Here is a 16,536-nt window from a genome sequence, read left to right as displayed (position 1 = left end):
ACATAGGAGCACCTCAATACATAAGGCAAATGTTAACAGCCAGAAAAGGGGAAATCAACAGTAACAGAATCATAGTAGGGGAGTTTAACACCCCACTTTCACCAATGGACAGATCATCCAAAATGAAAATAAATAAGGAAACACAAGCTTTAAATGTTACATTAAACAACATGGACTTAATTTTTATATACAGGACATTCCATCTGAAAACAGCAGATTACACTTTCTTCTCAAGTGCTCATGGAACATTCTCCAGGAGAGATCATATCCTGGGTCACAAATCAAGTCTTGGTAAATTTAAGAAAATTGTAATCGTATCAAGTACATTTTCGGACTAAAGGCTGTGAGGCTACATATAAATTACAGGAAAAAAAATCTGTAAAAAATACAAACACATGGAGGCTAAACAATATACTACTTAATAACTAAGAGATGACTGAAGAAATCAAAGAGGAAATCAAGAAAATACCTAGAAACAAATGAAAATGAAAGCACGATGCCCCAAAACCTATGGGTTGCAGCAAAAGCATTTCTAAAGGGAAGGTTATAGTGATAAATTCCTACCTTAAGAGAAAAGAAGCATCTCAAATAAACAACCTAACCTTACACCTAAAGCAATTAGAGAGAGAAGAACAAAAAAACCCTGAAGATAGCAGAAGGAAAGAAATCATAAAATTCAGACCAGAAATAAATGAAAAAGAAATGAAGGAAACAATAGCAAAGATCAATAAAACTAAATGCCAGTTTTTTGAGATGATAAACAAAACTGATAAACCACTAGCCAGACTCAACAAGAAAAAAAGGAGAAGACTCAATTAAAGAGAATTAGAAATGAAAAAGGAGAAGAAACAACTGACACTGCAGAAATACAAACGATCATGAGAGATACTACAAGCAACTCTATGCCAATAAAATGGACAACCTGGAAGAAATGGACAAATTGTTAGAAATGCACAACCTTCTGAGACTGAACCAGGAAGAAAGAGAACGTATGAACAGACCAATCACAAGCACTGAAATTGAAATCATGATTAAAAACCTTCCAACAAACAAAAGCCCAGGACCAGATGGCTTCACAGGCGAATTCTATCAAACATTTAGAGAAGAGCTAACACCTATGCTTCTCAAACTCTTTCAAAATATAGAAGAGGGAGGAACACTCCCAAACTCATTCTTCGAGGCCACAATCTCCCTGATACCAAAACCTGACAAAGTTGTCACAAAAAAAGAAAACTACAGACCAATATCACTGATGAACATAGATACAAAAATCCTCAACAAAATATTAGCAAACAGAATCCAAGACCACAATAAAAGAATCATACATCGTCAAGTAGGGTTTATCCCAGGAATGCAAGGATTCTTCAATATATGCAAATCAATCAATGTGATACACCATATTAACAAATTGAAGAATAAAAACCATATTATCATCTCAATAGATGCCGAGAAAGCTTTCGACAAATTTCAACATGCATTTATGATAAAATCACTCCAGAAAGTAGGCACAGAGGGAACGTAACTCAACATAATAAAGGCCATATATGATAAACCCACAGCCAACATCGTCGACAATGGTGAGAAACTGAAACTATTTCCATTAAGATCAGGAACAAGACAAGGTTGCCCATTCTCACCACTATTATTCAACATATTTTTGAAAGTTTTAGTCACAGCAATCACAGAAGAAAAAGAAATAAAAGGATACCAAATTGGAAAAGAAGTAAAGCTATCACTGTTTGCAGATGACATGATACTATACATAGAGAATCGCAAAGACAGTACCAGAAAAATACTACATCTAATCAATGAGTTTGGTAAAGTAGCAGGATACAAAGTCAATGTACAGAAATCTCTTGCATTACTATACACTAATGATGAACAATCTAAAAGAGAAATTAAGGAAACCCTCCAATTTACCATCACAAGAAAAAGAATAAAATACCTAGGAATAAACCTACCAAAGGAGATGAAAGATCTGTATGCAGAAAATTATAAGACACTGATGAAAGAAGATAAAGATGATACTAAGAGATGGAGAGATATACCATGTTCTTGGATTGGAAGAATGAACATTGTTAAAATGACTCTACTAACAAAAGCAATCTACAGATTCAATGTAATCCCTATCAAACTACCAATGGTATTTTTCACAGAACTAGAACAAAAAATTTCACAATTTGTATGGAAACACAAAAGACCCCGAATAGCCAAAGCAATCTTGCAAAAGAAAAACGGAGCTGGAGGAATCAGGCTCCCTGACTTCAGACTATATTACAAAGCTACAGTAATAAAGACAGTTTGGTACTGGCACAAAAACAGAAATATAGATCAATGGAACAGGATAGAAAGCCCAGAGATTAATCCACGCACATATGGTCACCTTACCTTTGATAAAGGAGGTAAGAATATACAGTGGAAAAAAGACAGCTTCTTCAAAAATGGTGCTGGGAAAACCGGACAGCTACATGGAAAAGAATGAAATTAGAACACTCCCTAACACCATACACAATAATAAACTCAAAATGGATTAAAGACCTAAATGTAATGCCAGATACTAACAAACTCTTAGAGGAAAACACAGGCAGAACATTCTATGACATTAATCACAGCAAGATCCTTTTTGGCCCACCTCAGAAAGAAATGGAAATAAAAACAAAAATAAACAAATGGAACCTAATGAAACTTAAAAGCTTTTCCAAAGAAAAGGAAACCATAAACAAGACAAAAAGAAAACTCTCTGAATGGGAGAAAATATTTGCAAATGAAGCAACTGACAAAGGATTAATCTCTAAAATTTACAAGCAGCACATGCAGTTCAATATCAAAAAAACAAACAACCCAATCCAATAACGGGCAGAAGACCTAAATAGACATTTCTCCAAAGAAGATATACAGATTGCCAAAAGCACGTTAAAGAATACTCAACATCATTAATCATTAGAGAAATGCAAATCAAAACTACAATGAGGTATCACCTCACACCATTCAGAATGGCCATCATCAAGAAATCTAGAAACAATAAATGCTGGAGAGGGTGTGGAGAAAAGGGAACCCTCTTGCACTGTTGGTGGGAATGTAAATTAATACAGCCACTATGGAGAACAGTGTGGAAGTTCCTTAAAAACCTAAAAATAGAACTACCATATGACCCAGCAATCCCACTACTGGGCATATACCCTGAGAAAACCATAATTCAAAAAGAGTCATATACCACAATGTTCATTGCAGCTCTATTTACAATAGCCAGGACATGGAAGTAACCTAAGTGTCCATCAACAGATGAATGGATAAAGAAGATGTGGCACATATATACAATGGAATATTACTCAGCCATATAAAGAAGCGAAATTGAGTCATTTGTAGTTAGGTGGATTGACCTAGATTCTGTCATACAGAGTGAAGTAAGTCAGAAAAAGAAAAAGAAATATCATATGGTAACACATATATATGGAATCTAAAAATAAAAAAAAAAGTTTATGAAGAACCCAGGGGCAGGATGGGAATAAAGTCACAGATCTAGTAGAGAATGGACTTGAGGACACAGGAAGGGGGAAGGTTAAGTTCGGACAAAGAGAGAGTGGATTGGACTTATATATACTACCAAATGTAAAATAGAAAACTAGTGGGAAGCCGCCGCATAGCACAGGGAGATCAGCTCGGTGCTTTATGACCACCTAGTGGGGTGGGATAGGGAGTGTGGGAGGGTGGGAGATGCAAGAAGGAAGAAATATGTGGATATACGTATACGTAAAGCTGATTCACTTTGTTGTAAAGTAGAAACTAACACATCATTGTGAAGCAATTCTACTCCAATAAAGATGTTAAAAAAAAAAAAGAAATTGAAGAAGACAAACTAATAAGAAGCCACCTTGGGCCATGTCCTACCCACCGACAGCTGCACACAGTCCGGTGCCACTCCAGGGCCTTTCTCCATGCAGATATATTAGAAATACATCTACACGTGGAACTGCTCTTACAGAACACCCACTGAACGCTGGCAGAGGACGTCAGACCTCCCAAAAGGCAAGAAGCTCGCCACGTACTTGGGTAGGGCAAAAGAAAAAAGAAATAACAGAGACAAAAGAATAGGGATGGGACCTGCACCAGTGGGAGGGATCTGTGAAGGAGGAAAGGTTTCCACACACTAGGAAGCCCCTTCGCGGGTGGAGACTGCGGTGGCAGACGGAGGAAGCTTTGGAGCCACGGAGGAGAGCAAAGCTACAGGGGTGCGGAGGGCAAAGGGGAGAGATTCTCTCACGGAGGATCGGTGCCGAGTAGCACTCACCAGCCCGAGAGGCTTTTCTGCTCACCCGCCGGGGCGGGCAGGGGCTGGGAGCTGAGGATCGGGCTTCGGTCGGATTGCAGGGAGAGGACTGTGGTTGGCGGCGCGAACACAGCCTGAAGGGGTTAGCGCACCACAGCTAGCCGGGAGGGAGCCCAGGAAAAAGTCTGCAGCTGCTGAAGGGGCAAGAGACTTTTTCTTGCCTCTTTATTTTGGGGTGCGCAAGGAGAGGGGATACAGAGCACCACCTAAACGAGCTCCAGAGATGGGCGCTAGCCGCAGTTATCAGCGCAGACCCCAGAGACGGGCATGAGACGCTAAGGCTGCTGCTGCTGCCAACAAGAAGCCTGTGTGCGAGCACAGGTCACTATCCACACTGCCCCTCCCCGGAGCCTGTGCAGCCCGCCACTGCCAGGCTCCCGTGATCCAGGGACAACTTCCCCGAGAGAACGCACGGAACGCCTCAGGCTGCTGCAACTTCCCACTGGCCTCTGCTGCCGCAGGCTCACCCCGCATCCGTCCCCTTTCCTCCCCCCGGCCTGAGTGAGCCAGAGCCCCCGAATCAGCTGCTCCTTTAACCCCATCCTGTCTGAGCAAAGAACAGACGCCCTCAGGCGACCTACACGCAGAGGCGGGTCCAAATCCAAAGCTGAACCCCGGGAGCTGTACGAACAAAGAAGAGAAAGGGAAATCTCTCCCAGCAGCCTCAGAAGCAGCGGATTAAAGTTCCACAAACAACTTGATGTGCCTGCATCCGTTGAATACCTGAATAGACAACGAATTATCCCAAATACAGTAGGTGGACTTTGGGAGCAGGATATATTAATTTTTCCCCTTTTCCTTTTTTTGTGAGTGTATATGTGTATGCTTCTGGGTGAGATTTTCTCTGTAGAGCTTTGCTTTCACCATTAGTCCTAGGGTTTGGTCTGTCCGTTTTTTTTTTTTTTACATAAAAAAATTTGTTTTCATAATAAATGTATTCTTAATAATTTTTTCCTTATTTTCTATCTTTAAAAATTAAAAAAAAAATTTTTTCTTAATAAGTGTTTTCATATTTTTTATTTTAAAAAAATAAATTTTTTTCTTAATAAATTTTTTTCTTAATAATTTTTTTCTTATTTTTTATTATAAAAAATTAATAAATCTATTTTTAAAAATTAAAAAAAATTTTCTTAATAAATTTATTCTTAATAATTTTTTCTTATTTTTTATTATAATAGCTTTATTTTATTTTATTTTATTTTATTTTATTTTATTTTACTTTATCCTCTTTCTTTCTTTCTTTATACTTTTTCTCCCTTTTATTCTGAGCCGTGTGGATGAAAGGCTCTTGGTGCTCCAGCCAGGCATCAGGGCTGTGCCTCTGAGGTGGGAGAGCCAACTTCAGGACACTGGTCCACAAGAGACCTCCCAGCTCCATGTAATAGCAAACGGTGAAAATCTCTCAGAGATCTCCATCTCAACATCAAGACCCAGCTTCACTCAACAACCAGCAAGTTACAGTGCTGGACACCCTATGAGAAACAACTAGTAAGACAGGAACAGAGCCCCATCCATTAGCAAAGAGGCTGCCTAAAATCATAATAAGACCACAGACACCCCAAAACACACCACCAGACGTGGACGTGCCCACCAGAAAGACAAGATCCAGCCTCATCCACCAGAACACAGGCACTAGTCCCCTCCACCAGGAAGCCTACACAACCCACTGAACCAACTTAGCCACTGGGGACAGATACCAAAAATAACAGGAACTACGAACTTGCAGCCTGTGAAAAGGAGACCCCAAACACAGTAAGATAAGCAAAATGAGAAGACAAAAAAACACACAACACATGAAGTAGCAAGGTCAAAACACACCAGACCTAACCAATGAAGAGGAAAAAGGCAGTCTACCTGAAAAAGAATTCAGAATAATGATAGTAAAGATGGTCCAAAATCTTGGAAATAGAATAGACAAAATGCAGGAAACATTTAACAAGAACCTAGAGGAACTAAAGAGGAACGAAGCAACGATGAAAAACACAATAAATGAAATTAAAGATACTCTAGATGGGATCAATAGCAGAATAACTGAGGCAGAAGAACGGATAAGTGACCTGGAAGATAAAATAGTGGAAATAACTATTGCAGAGCAGAATAAAGAAAAAAGAATGAAAAGAACTGAGGACAGTCTCAGAGACCTCTGGAACAACATTAAACGCACCAACATTCGAATTATAGGGGTCCCAGAAGAAGAAGAGAAAAAGAAAGGGACTGAGAAAATATTTGAAGAGATTATAGTTGAAAACTTCCCTAATATGGGAAAGGAAATAGTTAATCAAGTCCTGGAAGCACAGAGAGTCCCATACAGGATAAATCCAAGGAGAAACACGCCAAGACACATATTAATTAAACTATCCAAAACTAAATATAAAGAAAACATATTAAAAGCAGCAAGGGAAAAACAACAAATAACACACAAGGGAATCCCCATCAGGTTAACAGCTGATCTTTCAGCAGAAACTCTGCAAGCCAGAAGGGAGTGGCAGGATATACTTAAGTGATGAAGGAGAAAAAACTACAACCAAGGTTAATCTACCCAGCAAGGATCTCATTCAGATTTGATGGAGAAATTAAAACCTTTACAGACAAGCAAAAGCTGAGAGAGTTCAGCACCACCAAACCAGCTTTACAACAAATGCTAAAGGAACTTCTCTAGGCAAGAAACACAAGAGAAGGAAAACACCTACAATAACAAACCCAAAACATTTAAGAAAATGGGAATAGGAACATACATATCGATAATTACCTTAAATATAAATGGATTAAATGCTCCCAACAAAAGACACAGACTGGCTGAATGGATACAAAAACAAGACCAACATATATGCTGTCTACAAGAGACCCACTTCAGACCTTGAGACACATACAGACTGAAAGTGAAGGGATGGAAAAAGATATTCCATGCAAATAGAAATCAAAAGAAAGCTGGAGTAGCACCTCTCATATCAGACAAAATAGACTTTAAACTAAGACTATTACAAGAGACAAAGAAGGACACTATATAATGATCAAGGGATTGATCCAAGAGGAAGGTATAACAATTTTAAAAATTTATGCACCCAACATAGGAGCACCTCAATACATAAGGCAAATACTAACAGCCATAAAAGGGGAAATCGACAGTAACACAATCATAGTAGGGGAATTTAACACCCCACTTTCACCAATGGACAGATCATCCAAAATGAAAATAAATAAGGAAACACAAGCTTTAAATGATACATTAAACAAGATGGACTTAATTGATATTTATAGGACATTCCACCCAAAAACAACAGAATACACATTTTTCTCAAGTACTCATGGAACATTCTCCAGGATAGATCATATCTTGGGTCACAAATCAAGCCTTGGTAAATTTAAGAAAATTGAAATCATATCAAGTATCTTTTCCGACCACAACACTATGAGACTAGATATCAATTACAGGAAAAGATCTGTAAAAAATACAAACACATGGAGGCTACACAATACACTACTTAATAAGGAAGTGATCACTGAAGAAATCAAAGGGGAAATCAAAAAATACCTAGAAATAAATGAAAATGGAGACACAACGACCCACAACCTATGGGATGCAGCAAAAGCAGTTCTAAGAGGGAAGTTTATAGCAATACAAGCCTACCTCAAGAAACAGGAAACATCTCGAATAAACAACCTAACCTTGCACCTGAAGCAATTAGAGAAAGAAGAACAAAAATACTCCAAAGCTAGGAGAAGGAAAGAAATCATAAAGATCAGATCAGAAATAAATGAAAAAGAAATGAAGGAAACAATAGCAAAGATCAATGAAACTAAAAGCTGGTTCTTTGAGAAGATAAACAAAATTGATAAACCATTAGCCAGACGCATGAAGAGAAAAAGGGAGAAGACTGAAATCAATAGAATTAGAAATGAAAAAGGAGAAGTAACAACTGACACTGCAGAAATAGAAACGATCATGAGAGATTACTACAAGCAACTCTATGCCAATAAAATGGACAACCTGGAAGAAATGGACAGATTCTTAGAAATGCATAACCTGCCGAGACTGAACCAGGAAGAAATAGAAAATATGAACAGACCAATCACTAGCACTGAAATTGAAACTGTGATTAAAAATCTTCCAACAAATAAAAGCCCCGGACCAGATGGCTTCACAGGCGAATTCTATCAAACATTTAGAGAATAGCTAACACCTCTCCTTCTCAAACTCTTCCAAAATATTGCAGATGGAGGAACACTCCCGAACATATTCTACGAGGCCACCGTCACCCTGATACCAAAACCAGGCAAAGATATCACAAAAAAAGAAAACTACAGGCCAATATCACTGATGAACATAGATGCAAAAATCCTCAACAAAATACTAGCAAACAGAATCCAACAGCACATTAAAAGGATCATACACCATGATCAAGTGGGGGTTTATTCCAGGAATGCAAGGATTCTTCAATATACGCAAATCAGTCAACATGATACACCATATTAACAAATTGAAGGAGAAAAACCATATGATCATCTCAATAGATGCAGAGAAAGCTTTCGACAAAATTCAACACCCATTTATGATAAAAGACCTGCAGAAAATAGGCATAGAGGGAACTTTCCTCAACATAATAAAGGCCATATATGACAAACCCACAGCCAACATTGTCCTCAATGGTGAAAAACTGAAACCATTTCCACTGAGATCAGGAACAAGACAAGGTTGCCCACTCTCACCACTATTACTCAACATAGTTTTGGAAGTGTTAGTCACAGCATTCAGAGAAGAAAAAGAAATAAAAGGAATCCAAATTGGAAAAGAAGAAGTAAAGCTGTCACTGTTTGCAGATGACATGATACTATACATAGAGAATCCTAAAGATGCTACCAGAAAACTACTAGAGCTAATCAATGAATTTGGTAAAGTAGCAGGATACAAAATTAATGCACAGAAACCTCTTGCATTCCTATATACTAATGATGAAAAATCTGAAAGTGAAATTAAGAAAACACTCCCGTTTACCATTGCAACAAAAGAATAAAATATCTAGGAATAAACTTACTTAAGGAGACCAAAGACCTGTATGCAGAAAATTATAAGACACTGATGAAAGAAATTAAAGATGATACAAATAGATGGAGAGATATACCATGTTCTTGGATTGGAAGAATCAACATTGTGAAAATGACTCTACTAACCAAAGCAATCTACAGATTCAAAGCAATCCCTATCAAACTACCACTGGCATTGTTCACAGAACTAGAACAAAAAATTTCACAATTTGTATGGAAACACAAAAGACCCCGAATAGCCAAAGCAATCTTGAGAACGAAAAATGGAGCTGGAGGAATCAGGCTCCCTGACTTCAGACTATATTACCAAGCTACAGTATTCAAGACAGTATGGTACTGGCACAAAAACAGAAACATAGATCAATGGAACAGGATAGAAAGCCCAGAGATAAACCCACGCACATATGGTCACCTTATCTTTCATAAAGTAGGCAAGCATATACAGTGGAGAAAAGACAGCCTCTTCAATATGTGGTTCTGGGAAAATTGGACAGGTACATGTAAAAGTATGAAATTAGAACACTCCCTAACACCATACACAAAAATAAACTCAAAATGGATTAAAGATCTAAGTGTAACGCCAGACACTATCAAACTCTTAGAGGAAAACATAGGTAGAACACACTATGACATAAATCACAACAAGATCCTTTTTGACCCAGCTCCTCGAGAAATGGAAATAAAAACACAAATAAACAAATGGGACCTAATGAAACTTAAAGGCTTTTGCACAGCAAAGGAAACCATAAACAAGACCAAAAGACAACCCTCAGAATGGGAGAAAATATTTGCAAATGAAGCAACTGACAAAGGATTAATCTCCAAGATTTATAAGCAGCTCATGCAGCTCAATAACAAAAAAACAAACAACCCAATCCAAAAATGGGCAGAAGACCTAAATAGACATTTCTCCAAAGAAGATATACAGATTGCCAACAAACACATGAAAGAATGCTCATCATCATTAATCATTAGAGAAATGCAAATTAGAACTACAATGAGATATCATCTCACAGCGTTCAGATTGGCCATCATCAAAAAATCTAGAAACAATAAATGCTGGAGAGGCTGTGGAGAAAAGGGAACCCTCTTGCACTGTTGGTGGGAATGTAAATTGATACAGCCTCTATGGAGTACAGTATGGAGGTTCCTTAAAAAACTAAAAATAGAACTACCATACAACACAGCAATCCCACTACTGGGCATATACCCTGAGAAAACCATAATTCAAAAAGAGTCATGTACCAAAATATTCATTGCAGCTCTATTTACAATAGCCAGGACATGGAAACAATCTAAGTGTCCATCATCAGATGAATGGATAAAGAAGATGTGGCACATATATACAATGGAATATTACTCAGCCATAAAAAGAAATGAAATGGAGGTATTTGTAGTGAGGTGGATGGAGTTAGCATCTGTCATACAGAGTGAAGTAAGTCAGAAAGAGAAAAACAAATACAGTATGCTTACACATATATATGGAATCTAAGGGGAAAAAAAAGGTCATGAAGAACCTAGTGGCAAGACGGAAATAAAGTCACAGACCTAGTAGAGAATGGACTTGAGGATATAGGGAGGGGGAGGGGTGAGATGTGACAGGGTGAGAGAGTGGCATGGACATATATACACTACCAAATGTAAAATAGATAGCTAGTGGGTAGCAGCCGCATAGCACAGGGAGATCAGCTCGGTGCTTTCTGAGCACCTAGAGCGGTGGGATAGGGAGGGTGGGAGGGAGGGAGTTGCAAGAGGGAAGAGATATGGGAACATATGTATATGTATAACTGATTCACTTTCTTATAAAGCAGAAACTTACACACCATTGTAAAGCAATTATACTCCAATAAAGATGTTTAAAAAAAAAAAAGAAGCCACGTTGTGTTCATGGATTGAAAGAATGAAAACTGTCAAAATTTCTATACCACCCAAAGTCATCTCTAGAATCAGTGTAATCTCTATTAAAATTCCAATGGCGTTCTTCACAGAAATAGAAAAAACAATTCTTAAATTTTTATAGTTCCACAAAAGACTGCAAGTAACCAAAGCAATAGTAAGAAATATGAACAAATATTGAGCCATCACACATCATGCTTTTAAACTGTACTTCAAACCTATAGTAATTAAAACATTATGGTACTGGCAAAAAAAAACAAAAACAAAAACAAAAACATGGGCATCTATAGCAATGGAACAGAATAGTGAGTTCAATATTAACCCCTTGTATATACAATCAACCAATATTCAATAAGGGAGCCAAGAATATCCAAAAGGGAAAATATTTTGTCTTCAATAAATGATATTGGGAGAACTGGATAAACACATGCAGAAAAATAAAATTGGACAACTCTCTTACACTTCTCACAGATATGAACTTGAAATGGATCAGAGATTTAAACATAAGACCTGATGTTGTAAAACTCTTGGAAGAAGACATAGGGAATAAGCTCCTTGACATTGGTAATGGCAATATTTTGGATATGACACCAAAAGCACAAACAACAATAGCAAAAATCAACAAGTGGGACTACATCAAACTTGAAAGATTCTGCACAGAAAAACAATCAACAAAGTGATAAGGCAACCTACAGATTGATAAAAATATATTTGCAAACCTTAAATAAATGGCATATATCAAAAAATACATATAATACAACTCAAAACAAACAAACAAAAAACCAAAAAAACAAAACCCCAAAACAGATTAGAAAGTGGGCAGACGATTTAAATAGACATTTTCCCAAAGATGACATCCAAATGACCAACAGGTATAAGAAAGATGCTAAACTTCCCTAAACCATTAAGAAAATGTTAATTAAAACCACAATGAGATATCACCTCACACATTTTAGAATGGCTGTCATCAATAAGACAAGAGATATCAAGTGTTGGTGAGGATGTGGAGAAAAGAAAACCCTGTGCAATGAGGGTGGGTATATAAATTGGTTCAGCCAACATGGAAAACAGCATCAAGGTTCCTTAAATATTGAAAATACCCTTCCATATGATCCAGCAAATCAACATCTGAGTATATATCCAAAGGAAATGAAAACAGGATATTGAAAAAATGTGTGCATTTCCATGTTTATTGCAATATTATTCAAAATAGCCAAATATGAAGACAACCTAAGTGCATCAGTAGATGAATGGATAAAGATGATTGGTATAAATAGAAAAGAATATTATTCAGCTATGAGAAAGAAGGAAATCCTGCCATTTGCATCAACATGGATGGATTTTGAGGACATTATACTGAATAAGACAGTGAGGGTCTAATACTATGTGGTATCACTTACATGTGGAATCTTAAAAAACGCCAAACTCGTAAAAACAGAGAGTAAAATGGTGATTCCCAGGGTGGGGGATAGGAGAATAGGAGAGATGTAGTTTAAGGGTAGTAGATAAATTAGTCCTGGAAATCTAAGCACGTTATAATAATTATAGATAACAACATTATATCATGAACCTCAAACTTGGTAATAGACTAGACCTTAATCATTACACACACACACACACACACACACACACACACACACACACAATTATGTGATGTGATAGGGGTGATAGCTAACTCTGCAATATGAATAATATTACAGTATATATACTTATCAATTCAACTTGTATACCTTAAACTTGCACTGTATTATTTATTTAATATATTTCAATAAAAATATACAGTATTTATTTTAAGAATTCTCTCTTCAAAAGACACGGAGTGGCTGAATGGATAAAAATATTCAACCATACACTGCTCTCAAGAGTTTCACTTTAGCTTTATGAACACACATAGCTTAACACTAAAGGAATTAATGAAGGTATTTCATGCAAATGATAAACAAAAGAGAGCAAGTGTGACCATATATCAGAGCAAGTAGACTTTACATAAAGAACAGTTAGAAGAGACAAAGAAAGTCACTGTAAAATAAATAAAGAGGACAATTCATCAATAGTAAGTAAAATTCTAAATATACATGTTCCCAACAATGAAACACCTAAATATATGAAGCAAATATTAACTGAAATAATGGGAACAATGAAATGAAGATAGCAATACAATAATCACATGGGGCTTCAATGCCCCATTTTCAACAATGTATCCAGACAATAAATCAATAAGGAAAGTGTGGAGTTGAATAACTCTATAGACCAAACTAACAGACATATTCCAACATTCCATTCAGCAGCAACAGAATACATATTCTCCAACCCAAATGAAATATTCTCCAGGATATGTTGAGTCACAAAGCAAGTCTTATCAAATTTAAGAAGATTGAAATCATATCAAGTATATTTTTGACCACAATGGCATGAAACTAGGAATTGATAACAACAGAAAAATTGGAAAATTCACAAATATGTGGAAAAGAAGCCACACACTCCTGGACAATGTGTCAAAAAAGAAATCAAAAGGAAATAAAAAATATTTGGAAATGAAAACACAACATACCAAAACTTATGAGATGTAGTAAAAGCAGGTCTAAGAGGGAAGTTTATAGTAATTAATCGCAACATTAAATACAGAGAAATATCTCTGGGCAGAGGGATGAAGATGGTGGCGTAGAAGGACTTGGAGCTCAACTCCCCCCACAAGCAAACTATAATTACATCTACATGTGGAATAATTCTCACAGATAGGATGGAAAAAAAGATATCGGGCTCATCAATGAATTCAGTAAACTTGCAGGATACAAAACTAATATGCAGAAATCTGTTGCAATTCTATGCACTAACAGTGAAAGATCAGAAAAAGAAATTAAGGAAATAATCCCATTTACCATCACGTCAAAAAGAATAAAATACCTAGGAACAAAACTACATAAGGAAGCAAAAGACTTGTATTCTGAAAACTATACAACACTGATGAAAGGAATTGAAGATGACACAAACAGATGGAAAGATATACCTTGTTCTTGGATTGGAAGAATCAGTAGTGCCAAAATGACCATATTAACCAAGGCAATCACTATCAAATTACTAATGACATTTTTCATAGAATCTAGGGCAAATAATTTTTAAATTTGTATGGAAACATAAAAGACCTCGAATAGTCAAAGACAGAAGGGCTGGGGAAGCCTAGACTCTACTCACAAGGAGTGCATGCATGCTGCCTTGCTAACAATCAGGACAGAGAGAGATTTGCACCGGTGGCTTCTGCCTTGTCGCCCTTCCTCATCCAAGGTGAAAACACCCTGACCCATGCACGCTACACCAGAGGCTGGTGCAAGATCTGAGTAAAGATTCATTCTTGCTATTCAGAGAGAGATAAGGGTTGCCTGGGCTGTGAACTGGGTGGAAACACGGAGGCCATTTTCAGCATGTGAATGGCACAGTGAGTCTAAAGAAGAAGCAATGGCTAAGCACTGGTGGAATCTTGGGCAGACATGCTATGGGAGAGGACTCAATATAGCTATGCAGAGACAACACAGAGGACCTGGTGAATGATCTGGGTGGAGCCACAGAGCCCATTGTCAGCATGGGGCAGCAGGAGGGGTTCAACAAACTTTGTCAGTGCACACATGGGGCAGTTCCCCAAGAGGGCACAGTGGCTGAGCTCTGAATCTCAGGCAGACAGGCACTGGGCAGGAGTACACAGTAGTTCATTTCCTAGTGAGAGTGCCTTAGCCCCACCCAGTCAACAGTTTAGCGCTAGATCTGGAGCAGACAGGTCATGGGAGAAGTCTGCCACAAAGGCAGCCAACATCTCAGTGGCAGTGCAACAACCACAATTCTTGAAGCCAAAATAACCCAACACCCGACCTCAGCCTATTCCACACCACAGCCTTGCACTAGATTTGGGATGAACACACAGAGAAAAGGACATAAATTTAGGTTGCTTCTGAGCAGAACTGCAGATGTCTACACAGGTGGCACATAGGTATTCTCTGAAACCATGGGCCTTCGATTTCTTCAGTAATCACCTCCATTGGGGCAGAGTTTGCGCTCATGGGCAATGGAGCTTGATAAAACCCAACCCTCAGGGCTTTTACTCCAACAATTTAGGAGCAGAACCCACCCCTGAGAGAGTGGGGACAGCCTTGGAGTAGAAAGGAAGCCCCACCACACATCCAGCACAAGTTCTAGACATTACAACACCAACTACACGTCCTATCAAAGGGATAAAAGACAGAACACTCTGCTTGACATTCATACCAAAACCAGCCCTCACATCAAAAATACTGAACACAAACAGTCTAGACAGGGATGCTCCTATGTAAACACACCCATTCAAGACCAAAGCAGACAACAGTTTCTCCTAAATTCATAGAGAGAAAGTTAAGGAACTGAAAAGGCAGAGAACTACTCCCAATTAAAAGAACAAGAGAGATCCCCTGAAAGAACAAATAATAAAACAGAGAACATCAGTCTAGTGGACACCAAGTTCAAAAAGGTGGTAATAAAAATTTAAAGGAATGAAGAAAGACTATTGATAAAAATGCAGATGAGGAACCTACCTCAACTTAATAAGGGCCATATCTGACAAACTCACAGAAAACATCATTCTCAATTGTGAAAAACTGAAAGCATTTCCTTTAAGACCAGGAACAAGAAAAGGATGTCCACTCTTGCCATTATTATTCTACACAATTTTGGAATTCCTAACCTCAGCAATCAGGGAAGAAAGAAAATTAAAGAAATCTAAATGGGAAAAAAAGAAGTAAAACTGTCACTGTTTGCAGATGATATGATACTATACATCGAAAATCCTCAAGATACTACCAGTAAACTACTAGAACTCAACAATGAATTTGATAAAGTTGCAGAATAAAAAATTAATACACAGAATTTGCTTGCATTCCTATACACCAACAACAAAAGATCAGAAAGAGAAATTAAGGAAACAATCCCATTTATCATCACAACAAAAAGAATAATATACTTAAGAATAAACCTACCTAAGGATGCAAAAGAACTATACTCTGAAAACTATAAGACAGTGAGGAAAGAAATCAAAGATGATACAAACAAATGGAGAGATATAACATGTTCCTGGATTGGAAGAATCAATATTGACTATACTCCCCAAATCAATCTACAGATTCAATGCAATCCCTATAGAAATACCAACGGCATTTTACACAGAATTAGAGCAAAAACATTTACAATTTGTATGGAAACACAAAAGACCCCAAATTGCCAAAGCAATCTTGAGAAAGAAAAACAGAGCT

Source organism: Eubalaena glacialis, chromosome X, assembly GCF_028564815.1.
Source record: "Eubalaena glacialis isolate mEubGla1 chromosome X, mEubGla1.1.hap2.+ XY, whole genome shotgun sequence".
In the NCBI taxonomy this organism is placed as follows: Eukaryota; Metazoa; Chordata; class Mammalia; order Artiodactyla; family Balaenidae; genus Eubalaena; species Eubalaena glacialis.
Note: the sequence above shows the minus strand (reverse complement) of the source record.